We start from the raw sequence: 14,541 nt of genomic DNA, 5'->3' as shown, positions 1-14,541 counted from the left end.
TAGGAGTTATAAAAAAGCTTAAAGGTGACTCTAATGTTTTTTGTCGAAAATGACCGATTTCGCCTGAAAAATCCGTTATCCTGAACAAAAACTCAAACATTACTCATACCTGTTTAAAATGGATAAAAATGCTGCAAAAGTTACCTTTCTAAAGTGAAACATAAACAAATTAACAATTCATTTATTCAAAAAACTTATAAAAAGGGCTTTCGTCAATTCATTTTTACCGTTTGAGATTTGGGTGAGAAAATAGAGCTTTTGGTCAGAAACTTCCCGTGAAGATTGCGGAAAATCCGTCCGTCGGAATCGAGCGCCATCTCCTCCAGGTAATCCACATCATCCTACTCTTCAATTTCATCCGTTTCAAATCATTTTTTAGGGTTTCATTTCATTTTTTAGAGGATTTTTAGGCTAGAAACCCGCGCGCGGGGGGCCTTCAGGCACAACATAGGTAACCTACGGACCCCGACTTTTTCTCAATGGGGAAAAAGTCAGGGGTCCGCACCTGCCATGAAGGCAAGGTGCGGACCCACGCACTGTCTCTAACAGAGAGGGTGCGGTCCCCGCAGCAAGGGTTTTTAACCCTAAATTTCTCAAAATTCACCCAAAAATTTCCATTTTTAATATTCTAATTCGCCTTTTTGATGGATGTAGAGTATACATCATGCTTGATTGGCGAGAACAGGATCATGAGGACGTAGATCTTGCCACAATAAATCACCAACCTTCGATCGATGCATTGAAGGCATGCGGCTTATACAAATTCTGGGCCATACCTGGCATGAGGGCCCAGGTGGACTTCTTGTAGTGGCTGGTAGACAGGTGGAACATACAGGACCAGTGCTTCTTCATTGGTGGTCACCAGCTCGAAATGGAGCCGACAGACATATGCTTTTTGACTGGTTTGCCTAAGAGAGGTGAAGACTTGACTCTATTCAGGACTAGGCCAGGTGGCCAGTCTGTCGATAGCCTCCAGCTAGAGTTCTGTAACAACCAAACTAGAGACAAAGGGATAGACATCAAAACCATATCCCATCCTGAACTCATGGTGATCGTGTTTACTATTACCAGGCTCTGTGGGAGCGTCGCACTACATATGGCCACTGGATCCCAGATGCGGATGGCAGTTGACTTCTTTCAAGGCACCATCTTCAACTGGTGCGATGCTGTGTTGGCTAATGTAAAAGGCCAACTAACCTGAGCCAAGAACGGACAACTGAAGACCTTTGGATATGGTGCTTTAGTTGTGAGCTTTGGTCTGGAGAGGGTCCCAATGTTGGTCCCGCAGCACCTCACTGTTGGAGCTAGACTTCCTCGAGTGTTATAGCTCCAAATCTCACTCTTATGGTTTGTGATGCTGTACTCATGGCCTAGGGCAACCCCTCCTTCTAGACCTGGTCCTAAAATTTAAAAAACAGTGTTTTATCCCTTATACGCGACATTGCCCTGAGTTAAACGCGTGTATACGCGGGTCTATGTATATCCAACCCGCGTGTATGTATTAAAACACTTAAAAAAATATAAAACTCCTTATTTTCGGGCGGAGATCGCGGGTTTTACCTGTTGATCACCTGTTAGTGCCCGTGGCCCAACTGTTCCCAACCAACTCCTAACTAAAAAACTACTTTGGAGATGGTATAAAAAGACCTCAAAGGGAAGGCCTAAAGGAGGAGAGAAGAGAGAGAAAGGTTATGCTGAGATTTTTCCCTTGACCAGGTCTGAAGTCCCTTGTGCCTTCTGCACTTCCCCCATTTTGTACAGGAAACTTTTGTTTCCTTGTGTGTTGATGTTCATCCACCATTTATGACATCATGGAGAGAGTCATGGAAGGAGTTTGTTAGAGGCTTAAGGCTGGAACGGATCCGGAAGGAAGCTTCCTTGGAGCATGCTGAAGGTGACTCAGGTGAAAATATTCCTTTTTATGTACTTTATTTGTCTATAATAAAAGAAACACATGTCTTGGTTCCCGAAATGAATCTTCTTTATGTTAATGATTCATGTTTAGAATTCATATGTAAATGGTTGTTTGGATTTCATAACTAACTACCTTTCTTTATAACATGAAGATGGTTTCTTTATAAGTTTTTGTCCATGTACTGTTGTGCTCTTTGAATTGTTTGTTTTGCAGGACAAAAGAGAAGAAGGGAACTCCAAGAAGGGTTTGGACCCTAAGGGCCTTCTCAAACGTAGGACCAAAGGTACGTACCCTTATCATAGAATTTGCTTACAATAGCATAATGGCTGTGTGAATGCATGTTTCTTTGAATAGATAACTTTCAGTCTGCTAGGGTTTCAACCCAAAAATCCCTAGGGGAACTTTTCCCTCTATCAGAATTGGCGACTCCACTGGGGACAACACTCTTGTTGTTCCTAGTTTGGGTGTTTTTTCAAGCCAATCAGGGCTCAGCTGCCTTGTCTGCTTGCTGTTACTGTCTGGTCTGTTCTTGAACTTTAAGCTTTGCCAGTTTCTTCAGTTTGTTTTTTTTATTTTTCTTGAAGCTTTTCATATACACTGTTTTTCTTAGATACAGAGGCGTATATACGCTTGTTTCTTTGAGTGAACCCGCGTATACGCAAGTTTCCTTAGATACAGTCGCATATACATGCAATCTGTACTTCAGTACAGTCACGTATATATTGTAATTTTCAAGATTTATAAATCTTTTTAGTCTCTGAAGGTTTGTCTGGTGGTTTGAGTCAGTTTGAAACAGTCATTTTCCAGTATCAGTTATTTGTTTTACAGCGAGCATCTTGTTCCGAATTCTCTCTGATTATAAGGAGTATTGGTCTTGTTTTTTGTTGATTGCAAGCGTCATCATTTTTTGCTAAAGCATGCAAGATTTCTTGCTAGGAATCTTGGCTGCTCTGTTTCAACAGGGTAGGAAGATTGATCACAATTTGTGTGTTAATCTTGCTTTTGGTGACTTTTTGTTTGCTTGACAAAATCGCTTTTTGTGACCATCCACTTCTTTGTTTCACGAAAGTTGTTGATTGACACTTTCTTGGAATTTGTCTTTTTGATCTTTTTGGTTTTCATTGCCAAAGCTTTCATTGCTGCTTTTGATTGTTAAGAGCGATTGCAAACACATTTATTTTTGTTGAGTTTTCATCCATTGTGTGGTGTCGATTCGCAAAAGTGTTTAATTGCCTATTCTTCAATCACAAGTTTCAGTGTTGTTGAGAGCATTTTTTTTTTTGAAAAGACTCTTTTGTTTGTTGCTTTGAAGAAAATCTTTTGAAAATCTTAGTTTTGCTTTCTTGAACTTGCTTTTCATTTGGTTTCCTTTTATGAAGTGAAAGTGCTTTATGTTTGTCTTAGAACTTGTTTTTAGTGTTTAGACAAAATGAATGGTAGCATCTCATGTTCCATCTAGACATTGTAAGTGGCAAGATAAGAAATTGATAAGCAAGAAACTTTCATTTTTGTTTTTAGAGTAGTTTTAAATCTTGCATCCACATATAGTTGTTGCATTAGGATAGATTTGCATCCACTTTTAGGCATACATAGCTTTGTTAGCTTTTGTGAGTGCGAAGTGTGAATTAACGAAAATAAAAGAAGAATTTGTTTTATTAGAAGTACCTCTGAACCCTATAGAAATTACTCTTCGTCGAAAAACGAAAAAGTGCATGTGCATGTAGTTAAGTTTTTATTAATTTCTTTTGCGTCAAAAAACACCACTAGTTTCACTTCCGTTACCTTGTGACTTAAAGAACAGCCTAATAAAATCAAGCTCTAACTAAAATTCACTAGAACTTTTTGTTTTAGTCAGTTACATCAACAAGATTAGGATTTTAGGGCCTTGGATTAGGCGAGTGGAGAGTTAACTCTCCAAGGCCATATAAACGTCAAACATAGGAGTCTGAATAACAAGAGAAAATCCAATAGTGTTAGGAAGACCAGGAAAGCTCCGGATCTGGGAGTTAAGCACGAGGGTCTGTGAAGACAGGGAAGAGAGATACCCCCTCTCCTACTTGTCCGAACTTACCTCACGACTATTCCGCCTGGCTTCTGTGACGAGTTGGTATCCATAGTTGCTACTCCTAGGGAACTACATAGGTGGCTGTGGAGGGGAATCCCGTGGCACCTGAAGTTGACGTTGCATCACTCTCGACAGTACAACTGGAGGGCACCCTTGCGAAGCTTGGGGGCTTGCACCGGCGCAGGCTGTTGTTAAGATGTCAGCGTAACTTCCTCTGATACCTTCGCTGTTAGGATTGGGCCCTCATCATCCCAGACTATCTTCGGAAGGCCCCTTACTTCACTTTCTCGTATTTTGGTGTTCGGTCTTAATCACCCGGAGCGGAAATACTTGGAAGTTGTTTGACTGGATGTATCTTTAGGGACTTTATAGTGTGTGCTCTGTGCTCTTAGTTGGCCTAGCTTTCAATTTTTTGAGTCTTTAGTTAGATCATAACAAAAAATTCAAAGTGGCTGACCGATCTCCTAGACGGTCTCGAAGACTTCGTGGTCTTTCGCCACCAAGTTTAGAGCCTTCTCCTAGAAGGCGCAGAGGTAATACTACCGGTGGGTTTCATCCCACGCCGGTTGATGCATCGGGGATTGATCCTCCTCTCGGGGGCATTAGCGGCCAAGCAAGGCCTGGCACTTCTGAACAAGAGAGGGACACTCCAGTCCTTTCTCGAGTTCTCTTTCAAGCGGAGAATAACATAGAGGTAGAAGAACTCTCAGAGTCATTAGCGGCTTCGAATTCTCCACTACCATCTAGCCATCCAGACGTATTACAATACGTTGGGACTCCGACGCATAGACCGTCAAGTCCAGGTTACGCTACGCGCTTACCATCGATGACCACTACTGGAAGCATGGCTTCTACAAGTGCTACGACTATGCAAACCCCAACATCGGTGCAAGGGGGAGGAACCATTTCCATCTCCTCTGCTTCCTTGTTTGGATCTTTTGCTACCACATCTTTAGTTGGGTCTACCTCCATTCCGTCCATAAGTGGAAATGCCCAAACCAATGCTTTTGGTACTGGATTCTTCCCATTTGGCACCCACTCACAGGGTATTCCATCGGTTCTGTTTAGTGCCGCTATGTCCATGATGGGTGGATCGGATTCATTCCAGGGTTTTCCTTTCGGAAGTGGTCATATACCACATTTCCATGCCTTTTTCTTCTGTAGGACAAAGCAGCAATCCTTTCCAAGGTTGGAATAACCCTGGGGTTAGTAGTGCGGGAACTGGGAATCCGTTTATCGACCAACAAGGGAATAGGCCGTACTCCACGGTTAGTTCGTTTCAAATTATTCCTCCCCTTGCTTCAGCTTGGAATCCGTATCAGGGGTTATCAACTCCTTACAATCCTTTAGGAGGAAACTTTGCTGGTTATGGAGGTTATATGGCTGGAGTTGGTCAAACTCCGAATTTTGCTGGATCATAAGGCTTGCCTTTTGGTTCAGCCGGTTCTACTGGTTACTTCAGGCAGCCTGGTGCCTCCCAAATTCCAGGACAATCTTTTCAGAACTTTGGGAGTTCTGCCCAGTCTGGGTGGAATCCCCAAGGTCCTCCTAGGCTTCTGTTTCTGGCAACGTTGAACTTGCCAGATCTCACTAAGTTAACAAATGACCCAATCAAATACAATCCGGCCTGGCCTCCGGTCCCAACCAAACTTCCTTTGGACATTCCAAAATTCGAAGGGAAGAGTGATGAAAACCCAGGCGACCATGTAACCACATTCCATTTGTGGTGCTCATCTAACTCCCTTATCGATGACTCGATTAGGTTGAGACTCTTTCAGCGCACCTTGACTGGTAATGCGGCCAAATGGTATATAGAGTTGCCAGGGGGCAGCTTTACATCTTTCGCTGACTTAGCCAATATTTTCTTAAATCACTTCCAGTTGCCTGTCCGCTATGATGCCGGCACTGAACTTCTGGCCACCTTTCGTCAGGATAAGGCAACCCACATTTCTGACCATATTCAGGAATGGAGATGGAGAAAGAGGCTCATTAAAGCCGAAATCCCTCCGGAGTACCGTCTCGAGTGGTTTTTGAAGTCTTTACAACCCGAGATCCCCAAGGATGTCTCCATGTCTGGGGTCTATTCTGAGGAGCAAGCCATTTTTAGGGCCCAGCAATTGGAATTGATCTACTCTCAGTCTAGGATCCTACAAAAATACTTGCCAGATGCTCCTAGATCTAAGGTTGATGTAGCTAAGTCGAAGCCAGGTCCGCACGCGGATGGTATCGTTGGGTCAGTAGACACAACTACAGTGAACTTGTTGAATCAATTGCAACAGTTATCCTTGCAAACTGCTTCTAATAACCAAGTCACATCGTCTAATCCCCCCGCTTCCCAAAATTCTTCAATTAATGCCATCCAATCTGATAACCCCAAAGGAAATCAAAATTCCAATGGGAAAAAGAAAGGACGAGGTAAGAAAAAGAACCAGGATGGGAAGCCTGATGCAAATAAATTCGGCAACAACGCTGGTGGTGGTAGAAATGAGTCGAGAAAGAAACTCAAGTTTCCATGCAAGTTGTGCAGTGGAGACCATCTAACTCATCTCTGCCCTAAGATTGAAGACGCTCAGCGCTTGTTAGGATAGCAAGGGACTTCTAGTTCTCAAGCTGTGTTAACTAACCCGTTTCCCCAAGGGCAGCAACTTCTTGCTGGCGCGAGTTCAAACCCTGGAACCTCCGCAGGGGGCAACCAGGAAGGGGAAAAATCGTCAAATGTTTTCATGATGGGTTCTAATGTCCATGTGGCTACTCGGTCACATGATTATGGTGAAGCTGAAACTTCCAAGGACAAGACTGTTCCCGGAAGTACTGACCTTCATATTGAGCGACCCCCTGTCGAGACTATACCACGGATACCGAAAGGTTCCGCTAAACGCGCGACTATTAATCCTAATGCTAGGGCCGCCCAGAATTACTCCATTGTGGAGGATCTGGCTCAGAGTCTGTGCGCCATGTCCGCTTTAGAGGTTCTCCAGTCGTGTCCGGCTCAGAGAAGTGCTTTACTCTCTGCGATTGGAGCAGTCGATCCAACTAACTCTTTAGTGCTCACTTTTGACATGTTAAATGTCAAAAAGCGACTCCCTCATCATATGGCTTTCCAAATAAAGTCTACATACCGGAAAATCAATATTTTTCGCACCGTTATAGATGAAGGAGCTTCCACATGCGTCATGTCGATGTCATGCTGGAAGGCTATTGGATCACCTTCGGCTGTTCCTTCACCCACCGTCTTGACTGCATTTGATGGTCATTCTCATAAGCCGCATGGGATTATCCCGGCCTTTCCTATATGTGTTGGGGGAAAGGTCGTCAATATTGAAGTAGAGGTTGTAGACGCTAACCTAGACTATAATCTCCTATTAGGAAGGAACTGGGTATACGAGATGGATGCCGTTGTTTCAACTCTGTTTCGTGTCATTTGCTTTCCTCACGAGGGGAAAATTGTTAAGGTTGATCAATTGGACTATTGTCCAGTCGATCCTCAAGCAAGCTCTGACTCTATTGTCCCTTTAGTGGATAATCCTCGCTCACCGACTGAGAATTTAGGAGTAGGGATGTATTCCTCATTGATGGGTACATTTGATCTTCCCTCTCCTTTCGCTAAAATCAATGCTATTTCATCATCTAAGGAGTCTCCTCGAGAAGAGTTCCTCCAAACTCATTATTTTTCAGACCCTTGGACCTTGCCTTCACCTACGACCACATTAGTTGAAGGACAAGTAAATGGAATGGCATTCCCTATATCTGCAGCTGAGCTTAGATATCAGTCTATCGTAGACTCTGTAGACAACCACTCTACTCCTTTTTCCAAAGAGGAGTTAGATGGTCATGTGGCCCCGGCTTGGAGCCTCGATTCTACCTCTGCCTTGGACTGCTTAGATTCGGTTTTACCTTCTGAAGAACCAATCCTCGAAGTAATGATGGGTATAGATCGACCATGGGAAGACTTACACCATCGTTCATACTTTCTTTCTCCATTGCAGGAAGTAGAATCTAGATTCTTCGAGCTCCTCACTAGTGATGTTGGTACGGTGTCAAACCCTTTGGCTCCAGCACACCTTCGTGCCAAAGGTAATATGTCGGTAATTTCAAAAACGATACCTATAAACATCTCTAGGGACCCTAACGTCATCGAGAATATCTTCATTGGCATTGAGTGTTCCCCTGAAGAAATTCAAATTTACACCGACCTATTTAAGGAATTTCGTGATGTATTTGCTTGGTCTTATGAAGAAATGCCTGGCATTGATCCTTCTATAGTTCAACATGAGATCAAGACGTATGAAAACGCGAAACCGGTTCGTCAAAGGCTTCGGCCGGTTAACCCTAGGAAAGTAGCAGCTATCAAAGCTGAGGTTGAGAAGCTGCTAAGGGCGAGTTTTATATACCCTGTTCCTCTTACTGATTGGGTTTCTAATCCAGTCCCTATGGATAAAAAACAAGGAACAATCCGAGTATGCATCGATTTTAGGGACCTAAACAAGGCTTGTCCGAAAGATAATTACCCCACGCCATTCATTGATCAGATTATTGACGAGTGTGCGGGTAATGAAATTTTTTCCTTCATGGATGGTTTTTCGGGTTATAATCAAATTTCTATCCGTCCTGAAGATCAACATAAGACAACTTTTATATGTCCCTGGGGTACCTTTGCATATAGAAAGATGCCTTTTGGTCTTAAAAATGCTGGAGCCACTTTTCAGCGGGCCATGTCATATGCTTTCCACGACATCAAACATGTCATCGAGGCATACTTGGATGATCTCGCTGCTCGTTCTCGAAAGAGAACTGATCATCCTAGTCATCTTCGATTGGTTTTTGAATGATGTCGTTTTTATAAAATCCGGTTGAATCCCAACAAGTGCGTTTTCGCGGTTACGTCCGGTCGGTTGTTAGGGTTCATCGTGTCCAATGAAGGGATTCGGGTTGATCCCTTCAAGGTTGAGGCAATAGTTCAGTTGCCTCCCCCGTCCTCAATTCGACAACTTCAAAGTCTTCAAGGGAAGGCTAATTTCTTAAGACGGTTTATAGCAAACTATGCCGAGATCACTAAAGGGTTTATGCGTTTGCTACGGAAAGGAGTTCCATTTGTGTGGGACGAATTTGCGCAGCGGTCATTTGATGCTTTGAAAAAGGCATTAGTCTCTGCCCCGCTTTTGAGTCCACCGGATTATGGTAGAGACTTCCTTTTATATCTCGCTGCAGCAGAATCAACCATTGGTATGGTTCTTGTTCAGGAAGACGATGCTCTCGCCGAGCATGTGATTTATTATTTGAGCCGAGGCTTAATAGGTCCTGAACTTCGCTATTCTCCGGTTGAGAAGTTGGCCTTGGCAGCTGTCCACGCTGTCCAGAGGCTCCGTCATTATATCCTGCTACGAAAAACTTTTGTCTTAGCGGCGGTCAATCCATTTCAATTTGTCCTCAGTAGGCGAGTGATTAGGGGCAAATATAATAGATGGATAGTCATTTTTCAAGAATTCGATCTTGAGTTCTTGTCTGCCAAGTCTAAGAAATCCATGGTTTTCGCGGAGCTGATTTCTGAGCTACCCTGTGGAGAGGATACTGTTTATGAGGAAAGTTTTCTTGACGAACATTTATTCCTCATCTCTTCACTCGACCCTTGGTATGGAGATATCATTGTTTATCTCCAGACTTCGAAGTTTCCCTCTACTTTCTCCAAGGATGAACGCCGAAAATTACGTCACCTAGCTAAAAACTATGTTATCATTGGTGACACATTATACCATCGAGGGGTTGATTCAATCCTTCGGCGCTGTTTAACCTTAGAGGAAGCAGAGTCTGTGCTCAATGACTGCCACAGTGGAGCTTGTGGTGGTCATCTATCAGGGCTTGCTACAGCCCAGCGCATCTTATGTGCCGACTATTTTTGGCCTTCACTCTTTAAAGACTGTGTGGAAGCGGTCAAACGCTGTCACCCTTGTCAAATTTTTACTTAGAAGATGCGCGTGCATCCAGCTCCTCTTTTTCCTGTTGTCACCGTCGGTCCCTTTACTAAGTGGGGTATTGATTTTACAACTTGTAATCCGCCTTCAGCGGCGAATCACAAGTACATTATCGTGGCTGTGGACTACTTTACGAAGTGGGCTGAGGCCATGCCTACTTATAAGAACGATAGTGACACAACAGCATTGTTTCTTTTCAATCAGGTTATCTCAAGATTAGGTATCCCAAGAGAGATTGTCACTGACCATGGTAGTCATTTCCAGAATCAACTGATGTCCGAATTGGCTCTTAAATTAGGTTTCCGTGAGGAGCATTCGTCCCCTTATTATCCTCAGGCCAATGGACAGGTCGAGGCAGTCAATAAAACTCTTAAGACGATACTCCAACGGACGATCGATAAAAATCGGTCCAATTGGCACATTATGTTGTATTCGGCTCTTTGGGCATACCGAACCTCCGTCAAAACGGCTACTGGTTTTACACCTTTTTAGTTGGTTTATGGGATGGAATCTATCTTTCCGGTTGAATGTGAAATTCCATCTCTTAAGTTAGCTGTTGAGCTCCTTCCTGAGACTTCGAGTCTCGAAGAGCACCTAATTCACTTGGAACACCTCGATGAGCAGCGTCGAGATGCCGCCACGGTGAATGAGGCTCATAAGAAAAGGGTTAAAACACAGTATGATAAGTCTGTCTGTCCTCAAGTCTTTGCTGAAGGTGACCTTGTTTTGGTCTATGACCAAGATAAAGACACCTTGGGGGCAGGCAAATTTAAGCCTATGTGGTACAGTCCTTTCGTTATTAAATGAGTTTTAGAAAAAGGGTTGTATGAGTTAATCGACTTTGAAGGAAACAAACTGGCGGAGCCTCGAAACGGGCTCTACCTAAAGAAGTACTTTGCTTAGTTTTGGCCAGGAAATAACTTCTTTGTACTTTATGTATATTTGTACATATATCGTCGGGAGTTTTCTGATATCAGCACTTTTTGGTCTGCTATGGCAGGTGTTGATGGATGATTTGGTCTATTTTGGGTTCGCCGATGGTGCTAGTTGGCACACTCGGAATCTTGCTTCCGCAGCTTGGGTACTTTATTATCCAACTGGTCAATTGATGGCATCAAGAGGCGTATGTATCGGTCCTGCTTCAAACAATATGGCCGAGTATACTGCTGTTATTAATTTATTATCTGAGGCAATCTCTCATGGGATCGACTCGTTGGTAGTGTACCTTGATTCTCAATTGATAGTGTCTCAATTAAATAACAATTATCGGATATGGGATCCATCTTTATATTGCCAGTATTTAAGGGTGAGGTTGTTGCAAAGATCATTTACTTATATTAATTATTTGCACATTCCAAGATCTCATAATTGGTTAGCTGATTCTATCGCTAATCAGGCATTAGACTGGCACATCAATCATTCATCATAATAAAATCAAGCATCAAAAAGTCAAACTGTATATATATATATATATATATATATATATATATATATATATATATATATATATATATATATATATATATATATATATATATATATATATATATATATATCGTAAAGCATCTCGAGTGTACATATGTGTGTCCAAAAATATACAAAATTGGGACTCAAATGCCCATAATCATGTCCGGCATATCTAATGCCTCGGCTCAGGATGAGCGTCTAAGTATGTAACTATAGCATTGGCCACACGCCGAAAAATGCGAACCCAGTCACGTGGCATGCCAACCACATGATGCTGCATATCCTCAGGAAGGTCCTCTATGATGGCCATCGGTACTCGGCAGCTCAGTCTCGCCAAGTGTTGCTGGACGTTGTTTAGAGTCCGTTCTGTATCAGTAGCCGCCTCTTCGACTCCTCGGCCACGCCATCCATGCCGCGGGAATCCATCTGGTCATACCGGCCCAATGTCTGGAACATGATCATCATATCAGTCATTTGAATCTCATCAAAAATATTTTTCAAAATTCATCATTATATTTGAAAAATCTAAAAAAATCATAAAATAAAAAAATCTTACCAATCTCACCCCATGCTGTGTTCAGTGGTAACGCTAGATCAGGATCTCCTCGGAAAGCCAGCCCAGCATAGGGGTAGTCATCCATGGCGATGATCTGCTGATCCCACCAGGTGAAGAAGTCATCATCGAAGGCAGTCCTTGGGACCTCCCCACCCCCAGACGTTTCATCAGATCAGCCCACCGGCCCATGCGTGGATCGCGTGGGGTGCTGATGGAAAATGCTACCCTGGAGCGGAGTGCGGGAACCTTCTCGAAAAAGAAAGTACACAAGATGCTCCCATATCCAAAGTTCTTGGTCTGTCCCCTCCTGATAGAAGTGAGCTGGCTCTTCATGTTGGCCAGAAGAGGAGTACACCAGTCGAACACAGTAGTGAGACAGTCAACTGCCATGCTCATGTTTTGTCGTGACGCCTGATGCAGAGAGGATGATCCGTTCACTCGAGCCATGGTGAACAGGATTATCCTAAGTGATAAACTCGCCACATGTGTGATGGAAATCTGGCTCCCAACCTTCTTGGGATGTCCTAGGCAGTATATCTGTACATAGTCCTCTATCGAGAGGCTACTCCGTGTCCTGCCCCGGGACTGTACTACCTCTCCCCTTCGGGAAAGGCCCGTGATAAAATAGATATCCTCCACTTCTACCCTGAGCGGCATCTGATCGATCATAAAGGCTTCCTCATCGACGTCCCAATAATCAATGAGCATCTCAAGCAGACGCATGTTCGCTTTCATATTTGGCAATTTGAAAAATTTAAGCAAACCGCATCCCCGTAGTGCATCTAATGCTTCTGGACTGTTCATAACTTCATTATCTACCGCTGCGTGCTCTCTTTCACGCCACGTGACAGGCATCCTGAGGAAAAATCGATTCAAAACCGTTAGTTTTTGTTTAAAAATGGTTCGCGGCGTATACGCGGGTCCCTGTGCACACAGTCGCGTATAGGGCCCGCGTGTACGCGGGTTCAATATTACCAACCCGCGTATACGCCGCGAGGAAATTTTTGACAAAAGTTCAACGGTGAAACATCAATCAAAAATCTTAAAACCTGTCACAATCAATTGCAAGCTAAGTATAAGAGTTACCTGGAGGTTTTTGACGAATTTGAACGGTTGAATCTGGCTGTGGGAAGTTTGCTCCTTTTGCTCCAAAATCTTTGCTCTCAAACTCAAATGGTAAAAATGGTGAGTCAAAAATGCTTTTTATAAGTTTTGAAAATGCAAAATTTTTTCAAAATTTTATTTTGTTTGGCCTCATGTGACTTTTAACTTGGGAGCTTGGAATGTCGAGATTGGTTTATTTTTCAGGACATTTTGGACGTTTTTCGACAGTTCGAGACGGTTCCATGACTGCTGACCCGTCATGGCAGGTATCGTCTTCTCACTGGCATATAGGTTAGGGACATCATTTTTCCGTTGCATTATGCATACTAGCCTCCATTTGCTGATACATCTGCCATAGGGTCGATCCCATCGTGTTATGGTTCGTAAGCCATCTTCACTCGCCGATTCTTTAAATCATGACACGATGGTAGAGCCATCCTTTACATGGGCATCCTAGTTAGCACCTCACTGACATTTGTTGCCCATGCTGCTCCGACTTGAGTAGGCTCGGGAGTCCTCTGTAGTCCCGCCATGACTTATGCGTTGAAGACTCATTCCTCTTAGCTTCTCCGCTTTGTTCTGGCCTTATACCCTAGAGGCTCCTTTGTGTTGAGTTGTACTACTGCATTGCATGTTGACCACTTGCACCTTTTGGCCTAGAGCCGGCTTCACTTGGACTCATGTTTAAGCCAAATTTTGACCATGACGTCTGCAAAATCAACCTTGCATACCTTTGACTTCTGCAGCTTGACACACCTTGACCCGTGGAAGGAACATACCTTTGAGTGTCACTGACCAGTTTTCACCTCCCTGCATTGAGCATAGGAACGTTCCTTTCCCAGGAACTGGATCATCTGTTTCACCGACACTCGTTCTTTCCACTGTACCATAGCATTCTTTTATTCTTTTTCCAGCTTAACAGAAAAAGACAAAAAAATTAAATATTCCAAAAAAGAGCGGGAACGGGACATTATTTCCATTTATTGTTGGCAGCTAGAGTCAGTCATGTCGCCCTTGAACAAAGCACTCAAAACAAAGTCTCCTCTGAATGGGTGGGATTTAGTTTGACTTAGGTACGCCATAACCTTGTTATTGAGTCAGTTCTCCCCCGATTGGTTATCTCTTCCGATCATATGGAGGGTTCGTTCGTGCCTCCTGCATGACGAACTTATACAGAGTCATCATATGCTACCACATAGTCACATTGAATCGTGCTTTTGTTCAAGGAAAGTTAGCCTGAGTCGGCCTCTCTGCGGTGTCTCTTGACTCATTTTTCAGTCGGCCATCCCTGGTTGTCAGTGTCATGTCTATTATCACATCAGTTATATTGGTCCTTTACTCGTGCTGGTTTGAGAAGGTCCCCATTGACTTCTTGCTGGCGGGTCTTGTCCTTATCGACAACGACATCTTGCTCTGAGGACACGCCTAGAGCCGCACCCTGGCCCTATTTTCATTATTGATAGGT

This window comes from Pinus tabuliformis, chromosome 3_2 (assembly GCF_031772625.1).
Source record: "Pinus tabuliformis cultivar Carrire ecotype Pingquan chromosome 3_2, CPIR1, whole genome shotgun sequence".
Classification (NCBI taxonomy): Eukaryota; Viridiplantae; Streptophyta; class Pinopsida; order Pinales; family Pinaceae; genus Pinus; species Pinus tabuliformis.
The sequence above is the reverse complement of the archived record's forward strand: the minus strand, read 5'-3'. Positions refer to the sequence as shown.